Genomic DNA, 15,604 nt, shown 5'->3' with positions numbered 1-15,604 from the left:
ATGCGGGTTTGCTACATCCAAGGAATGGGGGAGCAATCCTGAAAGGCAAGGAGAGTGGGGGCAATTCTACTCTCTGGGGGGAGTTGGTTCCAGAGGGCCGGGGCCTCCACAAAGAAGGTCCCGCCATCACATTAACCCCGCTATGCCTGATTCAGCATTGTTAATGATGGGAAACCTGCCCTCCGGTGGTCACGTCCGGTATTTTGCGGAGGCAAAAAGAAATCTATTGGATTTTAATTTTATTATCCGATATCTTTATTATTAACGTCTTATTAATATTAACAAGCGATGATGCGGGTTTGCTACATCAAAGGAATGGGGGAGCAATCCTGAAAAGCAAGGAGGGTGGGGGCAATTCTAATCTCTGGGGGGAGTTGGTTCCAGAGGGCCGGGGCCGCCACAGAGAAGGTCCCGCCATCACATTAACCCCGCTATGCCTGATTCAGCATTGTTAATGACAGAAACCTGCCCTCCGGTGGTCACGTCCGGTATTTTGCGTAGGCAAAAAGAAATCTATTGGATTTTAATTTTATTATCCGATATCTTTATTATTAACGCCTAATTAATATTAACAAGCGATGATGCGGGTTTATTTATTATTTGGATCCGATATCTTTATTATTAACGCCTTATTAATATTGACAAGCGATGATGCGGGTTTGCTACATCAAACGAATGGGGGAGCAATCCTGAAAGGCAAGGAGGGTGGGGGCAATTCTAATCTCTGGGGGGAGTTGGTTCCAGAGGGCCGGGGCCGCCACAGAGTAGGTCCCGCCATCACATTAACCCCGCTATGCCTGATTCAGCATTGTTAATGATAGAAACCTGCCCTCCGGTGGTCACATCCGGTATTTTGCGGAGGCAAAAAGAAATCTATTGGATTGTAATTTTATTATCCGATATCTTTATTATTAACGCCTTATTAATATTAACAAGCGATGATGCGGGTTTCCTACATCAAAGGAATGGGGGAGCAATCCTGAAAAGCAAGGAGGGTGGGGGCAATTCTAATCTCTGGGGAGAGTTGGTTCCAGAGGGCCGGGGCCTCCACAGAGAAGGTCCCGCCATCACATTAACCCTGCTATGCCTGATTCAGGATTGTTAATGATGGGAAACCTGCCCTCCGGTGGTCACGTCCGGTATTAGGGTGGGGGCAATTCTAATCTCTGGGGGGAGTTGGTTCCAGAGGGCCGGGGCCGCCACAGAGAAGGTCCCGCCGTCACATTAACCCCGCTATGCCTGATTCAGCATTATAAATGATTGATAGAAACCTGCCCTCCGTTGGTCACGTCCGGTATTTTGCGGAGGCAAAAAGAAATCTATTGGATTTTAATTTTATTATCCGATATCTTTATTATTAACGCCTTATTAATATTAACAAGCGATGATGCGGGTTTGCTACATCAAAGGAATGGGGGAGCAATCCTGAAAGGCAAGGAGGGTGGGGACAATTGTAATCTCTGGGGGGAGTTGGTTCCAGAGGGCCGGGGCCGCCACAGAGAAGGTCCCGCCATCACATTAACCCCGCTATGCCTGATTCAGCATTGTTAATGATAGAAACCTGCCCTCCGGTGGTCACGTCCGGTATGTTGCGGAGGCAAAAAGAAATCTATTGGATTTTAATTTTATTATCCGATATCTTTATTATTAACGCCTTACTAATATTAACAAGCGATGATTCGGGTTTGCTACATCAAAGGAATGGGGGAGCAATCCTGAAAGGCAAGGAGGGTGGGGGCAATTCTAATCTCTGGGGGGAGTTGGTTCCAGAGGGCCGGGGCCTCCACAAAGAAGGTCCCGCCATCATATTAACCCCGCTATGCCTGATTCAGCATTGTTAATGATGGGAAACCTGCCCTCCGGTGGTCACGTCCGGTATTTTGCGGAGGCAAAAAGAAATCTATTGGATTTTAATTTTATTATCCGATATCTTTATTATTAACGCCTTATTAATATTGACAAGCGATGATGCGGGTTTGCTACATCAAAGTAATGGGGGAGCAATCCTGAAAGGCAAGGAGGGTGGGGGCAATTCTAATCTCTGGGGGGAGTTGGTTCCAGAGGGCCGGGGCCGCCACAAAGAAGGTCCCACCATCACATTAACCCCGCTATGCCTGATTCAGCACTGTTAATGATAGAAAGCTGCCCTCCAGTGGTCACGTCCGGTATTTTGCGGAGGCAAAAAGAAATCTATTGGATTTTAATTTTACAGTATTATCTGATATCTTTATTATTAACGCCTTATTAATATTAACAAGCGATGATGCGGGTTTGCTACATCAAAGGAATGAGGGAGCAATCCTGAAAGAGAAGGAGGGTGGGGGCAATTCTAATCTCTGGGGGGAGTTGGTTCCAGAGGGCCGGGGCCGCCACAGAGAAGGTCCCGCCATCACATTAACCCCGCTATGCCTGATTCAGCATTGTTAATGATAGAAACCTGCCCTCCGGTGGTCACATCCGGTATTTTGCGGAGGCAAAAAGAAATCTATTGGATTGTAATTTTATTATCCGATATCTTTATTATTAACGCCTTATTAATATTAACAAGCCATGATGCGGTTTGATACATCAAAGGAATGGGGGAACAATCCTGAAAGGCAAGGAGGGTGGGGGCAATTCTAATCTCTGGGGGGAGTTGGTTCCAGAAGGCCGGGGCCGCCACAGAGAAGGTCCCGCCATCACATTAACCCTGCTATGCCTGATTCAGCATTGTTAATGATAGAAAACTGCCCTCCGGTGGTCACGTCCGGTATTGTGGACGCAAAAAGAAATCTATTGGATTTTAATTTTATTATCCGATATCTTTATTATTAATGCGTTATTAATATCAACAAGCAATGATGCGGTTTGATACATCAAAGGAATGGGGGAGCAATCCTGAAAGGCAAGGAGGGTGGGGGCAATTCTAATCTCTGGGGGCAGTTTGTTCCAGAGGGCCGGGGCCGCCACAGAGAAGATCCCGCCATCACATTCACCCTGCTATGCCGGATTCAGCATTGTTAATGATAGAAAATTGCCCTCCGGTGGTCACGTATTGCGGACACAAAAAGAAATCTACTTTTTAGATTGAATTTTAATTTTATTATCCTGTATCTTTATTATTAATGCCTTATTATTATTAACAAGCTATGATGCTATTTCCTACATCAAAGGATTGGGGGAGCAATCCTGAAAGGCAAGGAGGGTGGGGGCAATTCTAATCTCTGGGGGGAGTTGGTTCCAGAGGGCCGGGGCCGCCACAGAGAAGGTCCCACCATCACATTCACCCTGCTATGCCTGATTCAGCATTGTTAATGATAGAAAACTGCCCTCCGGTGGTCACGTATTGCGGACACAAAAAGAAATCTACTTTTTAAATTGGATTTTAATTTTATTATCCTATATCTTTATTATTAATGCCTTATTAATATTAACAAGCCATGATGCGGTTTGCTACATCAAAGGAATGAGGGAGCAATCCTGAAAGGCAAGGAGGGTGGGGGCAATTCTAATCTCTGGGGGGAGTTTGTTCCAGAGGGCCGGGGCCGCCACAGAGAAGGTCCCGCCACCACATTCACCCTGCTATGCCTGATTCAGCATTGTTAATGATAGAAAACTGCCCTCCTGTGGTCACGTATTGCGGACACAAAAAGAAATCTACTTTTTAAATTGGATTTTAATTTTATTATCCGATATCTTTATTATTAATGCCTTATTAATATCAACAAGCCATGATGCGGTTTGATACATCAAAGGAATGGGGGAACAATCCTGAAAGGCAAGGAGGGTGGGGGCAATTCTAATCTCTGGGGGGAGTTGGTTCCAGAGAGCCAGGGCTGCCACAGAGAGGGTCCCGCCATCACATTAACCCTGCTATGCCTGATTCAGCATTGTTAATGATAGAAAACTGCCCTCCGGTGGTCACATACGGTAGGGAGAAATCCCAAAAGGCAAGGAGGGCGGGGGCAATTCTAATCTCCGGGGGGAGTTGGTTCCAGAGGGCCGGGGCCGCCACAGAGAAGGTCCCGCCATCAGATTCACCCCGCTATGCCTGATTCAGCATTGTTAATGATAGAAAACTGCCCTCCGGTGATCACGTATTGCGGACACAAAAAGAAATCTTTTTAAATTGGATTTTAATTTTATTATCGGATATCTTTATTATTAATGCCTTATTAATATCAACAAGCCATGATGCGGTTTGATACATCAAAGGAATGGGGGAACGATCCTGAAAGGCAAGGAGGGTGGGGGCAATTCTAATCTCTGGGGGGAGTTTGTTCCAGAGGGCCGTGGCCGCCACAGAGAAGGTCCCGCCACCACATTCACCCTGCTATGCCTGATTCAGCATTGTTAATGATAGAAAACTGCCCTCCTGTGGTCACGTATTGCGGACACAAAAAGAAATCTACTTTTTAAATTGGATTTTAATTTTATTATCCGATATCTTTATTATTAATGCCTTATTAATATCAACAAGCCATGATGCGGTTTGATACATCAAAGGAATGGGGGAACAATCCTGAAAGGCAAGGAGGGTGGGGGCAATTCTAATCTCTGGGGGGAGTTGGTTCCAGAGAGCCAGGGCTGCCACAGAGAGGGTCCCGCCATCACATTAACCCTGCTATGCCTGATTCAGCATTGTTAATGATAGAAAACTGCCCTCCGGTGGTCACGTACGGTAGGGAGCAATCCCAAAAGGCAAGGAGGGTGGGGGCAATTCTAATCTCTGGGGGGAGTTGGTTCCAGAGGGCCGGGGCCGCCACAGAGAAGGTCCCGCCATCACATTAACCCTGCTATGCCTGATTCAGCATTGTTAATGATGGGAAACCTGCCCTCCGGTGGTCACGTACGGTATTTTGCGGAGGCAAAAAGAAATCTATTGGATTTTAATTTTATTATCCGATATCTTTATTATTAACGCCTAATTAATATTAACAAGCGATGATGCGGGTTTGCTACATCAAAGAAATGGGGGAGCAATCCTGAAAGGCAAGGAGGGTGCGGGCAATTCTAATCTCTGGGGGGAGTTGGTTCCAGGGGGCCGGGGCCGCCACAGAGAAGGTCCCGCCATCACATTCACCCTGCTATGCCTGATTCAGCATTGTTAATGATAGAAAGCTGCCCTCCGGTGGTCACGTCCGGTATTATGCGGAGGCAAAAAGAAATCTATTGGATTTTAATTTTATCATCCGATATCTTTATTATTAACGCCTTATTAATATTAACAAGCGATGATGCGGGTTTGCTACATCAAACGAATGGGGGAGCAATCCTGAAAGGCAAGGAGGGTGGGGGCAATTCTAATCTCTGGGGGGAGTTTGTTCCAGAGGGCCGGGGCCGCCACAGAGAAGGTCCCGCCATCACATTGACCCTGCTATGCCTGATTCAGCATTGTTAATGATAGAAAGCTGCCCTCCGGTGGTCACGTCCGGTATTTTGCGTAGGCAAAAAGAAATCTATTGGATTTTAATTTTATTATCCGATATCTTTATTACTAACGCCTTATTAATATTAACAAGCGATGATGCGGGTTTGCTACATCAAAGGAATGGGGGAGCAATCCTGAAAGGCAAGGAGGGTGGGGGCAATGCTAATCTCTGGGGGGAGTTGGTTCCAGAGGGCCGGGGCCGCCACAGAGAAGGTCCCGCCATCACATTAACCCCGCTATCCCTGATTCAGCATTGTTAAAGATAGAAACCTGCCCTCCGGTGGTCACGTCCGGTATTTTGCGAAGGCAAAAAGAAATCTATTGGATTTTAATTTTATTATCCGATATCTTTATTATTAACGCCTTATTAATATTAACAAGCGATGATGCGGGTTTGCTACATCAAAGGAATGGGGGAGCAATCCTGAAAGGCAAGGAGGGTGGGGGCAATTCTAATCTCTGGGAGGAGTTGGTTCCAGAGGGCCAGGGCCGCCACAGAGAAGGTCCCGCCATCACATTAACCCCGCTATGCCTGATTCAGCATTGTTCATGATGGGAAACCTGCCCTCCGGTGGTCACGTCCGGTATTTTGCGGAGGCAAAAAGAAATCTATTGGATTTTAATTTTATTATCCGATATCTTTATTATTAACGCCTAATTAATATTAACAAGCGATGATGCGGGTTTGCTACATCAAAGGAATGGGGGAGCAATCCTGAAAGGCAAGGAGCGTGGGGGCAATTCTAATCTCTGGGGGGAGTTCGTTCCAGAGGGCCGGGGCCACCACAGAGAAGGTCTCACCATCACATTAACCCCGCTATGCCTGATTCAGCATTGTTAATGATAGAAACCTGCCCTCCGGTGGTCACGTCCGGTATTTGGCGGAGGCAAAAAGAAATTTATTGGATTGTAATTTTATTATCCGATATCTTTATTATTAACGTCTTATTAATATTAACAAGCGATGATGCGGGTTTGCTACATCAAAGGAATGGGGGAGCAATCCTGAAAGAGGAGGAGGGTGGGGCAATTCTAATCTCTGGAGGGAGTTGGTTCCAGAGGGCCGGGGCCGCCACAGAGAAGGTCCCGCCATCACATTAACCCCGCTATTCCTGATTCAGCATTGTTAATGATAGAAACCTGCCCTCCGGTGGTCACGTCCGGTATTTTGCGTAGGCAAAAAGAAATCTATTGGATTGTAATTTTATTATCCGATATCTTTATTATTAACGCCTTATTAATATTAACAAGCGATGATGCGGGTTTGCTACATCAAAGGAATGGGGGAGCAATCCTGAAAGGCAAGGAGGGTGGGGGCAATTCTAATCTCTGGGGAGAGTTGGTTCCAGACGGCCAGGGCCTCCACAGAGAAGGTCCCGCCATCACATTAACCCCGCTATGCCTGATTCAGCATTGTTAATGATGGGAAACCTGCCCTCCGGTGGTCACGTCCCGTATTTTGCGGAGGCAAAAAGAAATCTATTGGATTTTAATTTTATTATCCGATATCTTTATTATTAACGCCTTATTAATATTAACAAGCGATGATGCGGGTTTGCTACATCAAAGGAATGGGGGAGCAATCCAGAAAGGGAAGGAGCGTGGGGGCAATTCTAATCTCTGGGGGGAGTTCGTTCCAGAGGGCCGGGGCCGCCACAGAGAAGGTCTCACCATCACATTAACCCCGCTATGCCTGATTCAGCATTGTTAATGATAGAAACCTGCTCTCCGGTGGTCACGTCCGGTATTTTGCGGAGGCAAAAAGAAATTTATTGGATTGTAATTTTATTATCCGATATCTTTATTATTAACGCCTTATTAATATTAACAAGCGATGATGCGGGTTTGTTACATCAAAGGAATGGGGGAGCAATCCTGAAAGGCAAGGAGGGTGGGGGCAATGCTAATCTCTGGGGGGAGTTGGTTCCAGAGAGCCGGGGCCGCCACAGAGAAGGTCCCGCCATCACATTAACCCCGCTATCCCTGATTCAGCATTGTTAAAGATAGAAACCTGCCCTCCGGTGGTCACGTCCGGTATTTTGCGAAGGCAAAAAGAAATCTATTGGATTTTAATTTTATTATCCGATATCTTTATTATTAACGCCTTATTAATATTAACAAGCGATGATGCGGGTTTGCTACATCAAAGGAATGGGGGAGCAATCCTGAAAGGCAAGGAGCGTGGGGGCAATTCTAATCTCTGGGGGGAGTTCGTTCCAGAGGGCCGGGGCCACCACAGAGAAGGTCTCACCATCACATTAACCCCGCTATGCCTGATTCAGCATTGTTAATGATAGAAACCTGCCCTCCGGTGGTCACATCCGGTATTTTGCGGAGGCAAAAAGAAATTTATTGGATTGTAATTTTATTATCCGATATCTTTATTATTAACGCCTTATTAATATTAACAAGCGATGATGCGGGTTTGCTACATCAAAGGAATGGGGGAGCAATCCTGAAAGGCAAGGAGGGTGGGGGCAATGCTAATCTCTGGGGGGAGTTGGTTCCAGAAGGCCGGGGCCGCCCCAGAGAAGGTCCCGCCATCACATTAACCCCGCTATCCCTGATTCAGCATTGTTAAAGATAGAAACCTGCCCTCCGGTGGTCACGTCCGGTATTTTGCGAAGGCAAAAAGAAATCTATTGGATTTTAATTTTATTATCCGATATCTTTATTATTAACGCCTTATTAATATTAACAAGCGATGATGCGGGTTTGCTACATCAAAGGAATGGGGGAGCAATCCTGAAAGGCAAGGAGGGTGGGGGCAATTCTAATCTCTGGGGGGAGTTGGTTCCAGAGGGCCGGGGCCGCCACACAGAAGGTCCCGCCATCACATTAACCCCACTATGCCTGATTCAGCATTGTTCATGATGGGAAACCTGCCCTCCGGTGGTCACGTCCGGTATTTTGCGGAGGCAAAAAGAAATCTATTGGATTTTAATTTTATTATCCGATATCTTTATTATTAACGCCTAATTAATATTAACAAGCGATGATGCGGGTTTGCTACATCAAAGGAATGGGGGAGCAATCCTGAAAGGCAAGGAGGGTGGGGGCAATTCAATTCTCTGGGGGGAGTTGGTTCCAGAGGGCCGGGGCCGCCACAGAGAAGGTCCCGCCATCACATTGACCATGCTATGCCTGATTCAGCATTGTTAATGATGGGAAACCTGCCCTCCGGTGGTCACGTCCGGTATTTTGCGAAGGGAAAAAGAAATCTATTGGATTTTAATTTTATTATCCGATATCTTTATTATTAACGCCCTATTAATGTTAACAAGTGATGATGCGGGTTTGCTACATCAATGGAATGGGGGAGCAATCCTGAAAGGCAAGGAGGGTGGGGGCAATTCTAATCTCTGGGGGGAGTTGGTTCCAGAGAGCCGGGGCCGCCACAGAGAAGGTCCCGCCATCACATTAACCCCGCTATGCCTGATTCAGCATTGTTAACGATAGAAACCAGCCCTCCGGTGGTCACGTCCGGTATTTTGCGGAGGCAAAAAGAAATCTATTGGATTTTAATATTATTATCCGATATCTTTATTATTAACGTCTTATTAATATTAACAAGCGATGATGCGGGTTTGCTACATCAAAGGAATGGGGGAGCAATCCTGAAAAGCAAGGAGGGTGGGGGCAATTCTAATCTCTGGGGGGAGTTGGTTCCAGAGGGCCGGGGCCGCCACAGAGAAGGTCCCGCCATCACATTAACCCCGCTATGCCTGATTCAGCATTGTTAATGACAGAAACCTGCCCTCCGGTGGTCACGTCCGGTATTTTGCGTAGGCAAAAAGAAATCTATTGGATTTTAATTTTATTATCCGATATCTTTATTATTAACGCCTAATTAATATTAACAAGCGATGATGCGGGTTTATTTATTATTTGGATCCGATATCTTTATTATTAACGCCTTATTAATATTGACAAGCGATGATGCGGGTTTGCTACATCAAACGAATGGGGGAGCAATCCTGAAAGGCAAGGAGGGTGGGGGCAATTCTAATCTCTGGGGGGAGTTGGTTCCAGAGGGCCGGGGCCGCCACAGAGTAGGTCCCGCCATCACATTAACCCCGCTATGACTGATTCAGCATTGTTAATGATAGAAACCTGCCCTCCGGTGGTCACATCCGGTATTTTGCGGAGGCAAAAAGAAATCTATTGGATTGTAATTTTATTATCCGATATCTTTATTATTAACGCCTTATTAATATTAACAAGCGATGATGCGGGTTTCCTACATCAAAGGAATGGGGGAGCAATCCTGAAAAGCAAGGAGGGTGGGGGCAATTCTAATCTCTGGGGAGAGTTGGTTCCAGAGGGCCGGGGCCTCCACAGAGAAGGTCCCGCCATCACATTAACCCTGCTATGCCTGATTCAGGATTGTTAATGATGGGAAACCTGCCCTCCGGTGGTCACGTCCGGTATTAGGGTGGGGGCAATTCTAATCTCTGGGGCGAGTTGGTTCCAGAGGGCCGGGGCCGCCACAGAGAAGGTCCCGCCGTCACATTAACCCCGCTATGCCTGATTCAGCATTATAAATGATTGATAGAAACCTGCCCTCCGTTGGTCACGTCCGGTATTTTGCGGAGGCAAAAAGAAATCTATTGGATTTTAATTTTATTATCCGATATCTTTATTATTAACGCCTTATTAATATTAACAAGCGATGATGCGGGTTTGCTACATCAAAGGAATGGGGGAGCAATCCTGAAAGGCAAGGAGGGTGGGGACAATTGTAATCTCTGGGGGGAGTTGGTTCCAGAGGGCCGGGGCCGCCACAGAGAAGGTCCCGCCATCACATTAACCCCGCTATGCCTGATTCAGCATTGTTAATGATAGAAACCTGCCCTCCGGTGGTCACGTCCGGTATGTTGCGGAGGCAAAAAGAAATCTATTGGATTTTAATTTTATTATCCGATATCTTTATTATTAACGCCTTACTAATATTAACAAGCGATGATTCGGGTTTGCTACATCAAAGGAATGGGGGAGCAATCCTGAAAGGCAAGGAGGGTGGGGGCAATTCTAATCTCTGGGGGGAGTTGGTTCCAGAGGGCCGGGGCCTCCACAAAGAAGGTCCCGCCATCATATTAACCCCGCTATGCCTGATTCAGCATTGTTAATGATGGGAAACCTGCCCTCCGGTGGTCACGTCCGGTATTTTGCGGAGGCAAAAAGAAATCTATTGGATTTTAATTTTATTATCCGATATCTTTATTATTAACGCCTTATTAATATTGACAAGCGATGATGCGGGTTTGCTACATCAAAGTAATGGGGGAGCAATCCTGAAAGGCAAGGAGGGTGGGGGCAATTCTAATCTCTGGGGGGAGTTGGTTCCAGAGGGCCGGGGCCGCCACAAAGAAGGTCCCACCATCACATTAACCCCGCTATGCCTGATTCAGCACTGTTAATGATAGAAAGCTGCCCTCCAGTGGTCACGTCCGGTATTTTGCGGAGGCAAAAAGAAATCTATTGGATTGTAATTTTATTATCCGATATCTTTATTATTAACGCCTTATTAATATTAACAAGCGATGATGCGGGTTTGCTACATCAAAGGAATGGGGGAGCAATCCTGAAAGGCAAGGAGGGTGGGGGCAATTCTAATCTCTGGGGAGAGTTGGTTCCAGACGGCCAGGGCCTCCACAGAGAAGGTCCCGCCATCACATTAACCCCGCTATGCCTGATTCAGCATTGTTAATGATGGGAAACCTGCCCTCCGGTGGTCACGTCCCGTATTTTGCGGAGGCAAAAAGAAATCTATTGGATTTTAATTTTATTATCCGATATCTTTATTATTAACGCCTTATTAATATTAACAAGCGATGATGCGGGTTTGCTACATCAAAGGAATGGGGGAGCAATCCAGAAAGGGAAGGAGCGTGGGGGCAATTCTAATCTCTGGGGGGAGTTCGTTCCAGAGGGCCGGGGCCGCCACAGAGAAGGTCTCACCATCACATTAACCCCGCTATGCCTGATTCAGCATTGTTAATGATAGAAACCTGCTCTCCGGTGGTCACGTCCGGTATTTTGCGGAGGCAAAAAGAAATTTATTGGATTGTAATTTTATTATCCGATATCTTTATTATTAACGCCTTATTAATATTAACAAGCGATGATGCGGGTTTGTTACATCAAAGGAATGGGGGAGCAATCCTGAAAGGCAAGGAGGGTGGGGGCAATGCTAATCTCTGGGGGGAGTTGGTTCCAGAGAGCCGGGGCCGCCACAGAGAAGGTCCCGCCATCACATTAACCCCGCTATCCCTGATTCAGCATTGTTAAAGATAGAAACCTGCCCTCCGGTGGTCACGTCCGGTATTTTGCGAAGGCAAAAAGAAATCTATTGGATTTTAATTTTATTATCCGATATCTTTATTATTAACGCCTTATTAATATTAACAAGCGATGATGCGGGTTTGCTACATCAAAGGAATGGGGGAGCAATCCTGAAAGGCAAGGAGCGTGGGGGCAATTCTAATCTCTGGGGGGAGTTCGTTCCAGAGGGCCGGGGCCACCACAGAGAAGGTCTCACCATCACATTAACCCCGCTATCCCTGATTCAGCATTGTTAAAGATAGAAACCTGCCCTCCGGTGGTCACGTCCGGTATTTTGCGAAGGCAAAAAGAAATCTATTGGATTTTAATTTTATTATCCGATATCTTTATTATTAACGCCTTATTAATATTAACAAGCGATGATGCGGGTTTGCTACATCAAAGGAATGGGGGAGCAATCCTGAAAGGCAAGGAGGGTGGGGGCAATTCTAATCTCTGGGGGGAGTTGGTTCCAGAGGGCCGGGGCCGCCACACAGAAGGTCCCGCCATCACATTAACCCCACTATGCCTGATTCAGCATTGTTCATGATGGGAAACCTGCCCTCCGGTGGTCACGTCCGGTATTTTGCGGAGGCAAAAAGAAATCTATTGGATTTTAATTTTATTATCCGATATCTTTATTATTAACGCCTAATTAATATTAACAAGCGATGATGCGGGTTTGCTACATCAAAGGAATGGGGGAGCAATCCTGAAAGGCAAGGAGGGTGGGGGCAATTCAATTCTCTGGGGGGAGTTGGTTCCAGAGGGCCGGGGCCGCCACAGAGAAGGTCCCGCCATCACATTGACCATGCTATGCCTGATTCAGCATTGTTAATGATGGGAAACCTGCCCTCCGGTGGTCACGTCCGGTATTTTGCGAAGGGAAAAAGAAATCTATTGGATTTTAATTTTATTATCCGATATCTTTATTATTAACGCCCTATTAATGTTAACAAGTGATGATGCGGGTTTGCTACATCAAAGGAATGGGGGAGCAATCCTGAAAGGCAAGGAGGGTGGGGGCAATTCTAATCTCTGGGGGGAGTTGGTTCCAGAGAGCCGGGGCCGCCACAGAGAAGGTCCCGCCATCACATTAACCCCGCTATGCCTGATTCAGCATTGTTAACGATAGAAACCAGCCCTCCGGTGGTCACGTCCGGTATTTTGCGGAGGCAAAAAGAAATCTATTGGATTTTAATATTATTATCCGATATCTTTATTATTAACGTCTTATTAATATTAACAAGCGATGATGCGGGTTTGCTACATCAAAGGAATGGGGGAGCAATCCTGAAAAGCAAGGAGGGTGGGGGCAATTCTAATCTCTGGGGGGAGTTGGTTCCAGAGGGCCGGGGCCGCCACAGAGAAGGTCCCGCCATCACATTAACCCCGCTATGCCTGATTCAGCATTGTTAATGACAGAAACCTGCCCTCCGGTGGTCACGTCCGGTATTTTGCGTAGGCAAAAAGAAATCTATTGGATTTTAATTTTATTATCCGATATCTTTATTATTAACGCCTAATTAATATTAACAAGCGATGATGCGGGTTTATTTATTATTTGGATCCGATATCTTTATTATTAACGCCTTATTAATATTGACAAGCGATGATGCGGGTTTGCTACATCAAACGAATGGGGGAGCAATCCTGAAAGGCAAGGAGGGTGGGGGCAATTCTAATCTCTGGGGGGAGTTGGTTCCAGAGGGCCGGGGCCGCCACAGAGTAGGTCCCGCCATCACATTAACCCCGCTATGACTGATTCAGCATTGTTAATGATAGAAACCTGCCCTCCGGTGGTCACATCCGGTATTTTGCGGAGGCAAAAAGAAATCTATTGGATTGTAATTTTATTATCCGATATCTTTATTATTAACGCCTTATTAATATTAACAAGCGATGATGCGGGTTTCCTACATCAAAGGAATGGGGGAGCAATCCTGAAAAGCAAGGAGGGTGGGGGCAATTCTAATCTCTGGGGAGAGTTGGTTCCAGAGGGCCGGGGCCTCCACAGAGAAGGTCCCGCCATCACATTAACCCTGCTATGCCTGATTCAGGATTGTTAATGATGGGAAACCTGCCCTCCGGTGGTCACGTCCGGTATTAGGGTGGGGGCAATTCTAATCTCTGGGGCGAGTTGGTTCCAGAGGGCCGGGGCCGCCACAGAGAAGGTCCCGCCGTCACATTAACCCCGCTATGCCTGATTCAGCATTATAAATGATTGATAGAAACCTGCCCTCCGTTGGTCACGTCCGGTATTTTGCGGAGGCAAAAAGAAATCTATTGGATTTTAATTTTATTATCCGATATCTTTATTATTAACGCCTTATTAATATTAACAAGCGATGATGCGGGTTTGCTACATCAAAGGAATGGGGGAGCAATCCTGAAAGGCAAGGAGGGTGGGGACAATTGTAATCTCTGGGGGGAGTTGGTTCCAGAGGGCCGGGGCCGCCACAGAGAAGGTCCCGCCATCACATTAACCCCGCTATGCCTGATTCAGCATTGTTAATGATAGAAACCTGCCCTCCGGTGGTCACGTCCGGTATGTTGCGGAGGCAAAAAGAAATCTATTGGATTTTAATTTTATTATCCGATATCTTTATTATTAACGCCTTACTAATATTAACAAGCGATGATTCGGGTTTGCTACATCAAAGGAATGGGGGAGCAATCCTGAAAGGCAAGGAGGGTGGGGGCAATTCTAATCTCTGGGGGGAGTTGGTTCCAGAGGGCCGGGGCCTCCACAAAGAAGGTCCCGCCATCATATTAACCCCGCTATGCCTGATTCAGCATTGTTAATGATGGGAAACCTGCCCTCCGGTGGTCACGTCCGGTATTTTGCGGAGGCAAAAAGAAATCTATTGGATTTTAATTTTATTATCCGATATCTTTATTATTAACGCCTTATTAATATTGACAAGCGATGATGCGGGTTTGCTACATCAAAGTAATGGGGGAGCAATCCTGAAAGGCAAGGAGGGTGGGGGCAATTCTAATCTCTGGGGGGAGTTGGTTCCAGAGGGCCGGGGCCGCCACAAAGAAGGTCCCACCATCACATTAACCCCGCTATGCCTGATTCAGCACTGTTAATGATAGAAAGCTGCCCTCCAGTGGTCACGTCCGGTATTTTGCGGAGGCAAAAAGAAATCTATTGGATTTTAATTTTACAGTATTATCTGATATCTTTATTATTAACGCCTTATTAATATTAACAAGCGATGATGCGGGTTTGCTACATCAAAGGAATGAGGGAGCAATCCTGAAAGAGAAGGAGGGTGGGGGCAATTCTAATCTCTGGGGGGAGTTGGTTCCAGAGGGCCGGGGCCGCCACAGAGAAGGTCCCGCCATCACATTAACCCCGCTATGCCTGATTCAGCATTGTTAATGATAGAAACCTGCCCTCCGGTGGTCACATCCGGTATTTTGCGGAGGCAAAAAGAAATCTATTGGATTGTAATTTTATTATCCGATATCTTTATTATTAACGCCTTATTAATATTAACAAGCGATGATGCGGGTTTGCTACATCAAAGGAATGGGGGAGCAATCCTGAAAAGCAAGGAGGGTGGGGGCAATTCTAATCTCTGGGGAGAGTTGGTTCCAGAGGGCCGGGGCCTCCACAGAGAAGGTCCCGCCATCACATTAACCCTGCTATGCCTGATTCAGCATTGTTAATGATGGGAAACCTGCCCTCCGGTGGTCACGTCCGGTATTAGGGTGGGGGCAATTCTAATCTCTGGGGGGAGTTGGTTCCAGAGGGCCGGGGCCGCCACAGAGAAGGTCCCGCCGTCACATTAACCCCGCTATGCCTGATTCAGCATTATTAATGATTGATAGAAACCTGCCCTCCGGTGGTCACGTCCG

Source organism: Erythrolamprus reginae, chromosome 5, assembly GCF_031021105.1.
Source record: "Erythrolamprus reginae isolate rEryReg1 chromosome 5, rEryReg1.hap1, whole genome shotgun sequence".
In the NCBI taxonomy this organism is placed as follows: domain Eukaryota; kingdom Metazoa; phylum Chordata; class Lepidosauria; order Squamata; family Dipsadidae; genus Erythrolamprus; species Erythrolamprus reginae.
Note: the sequence above shows the minus strand (reverse complement) of the source record.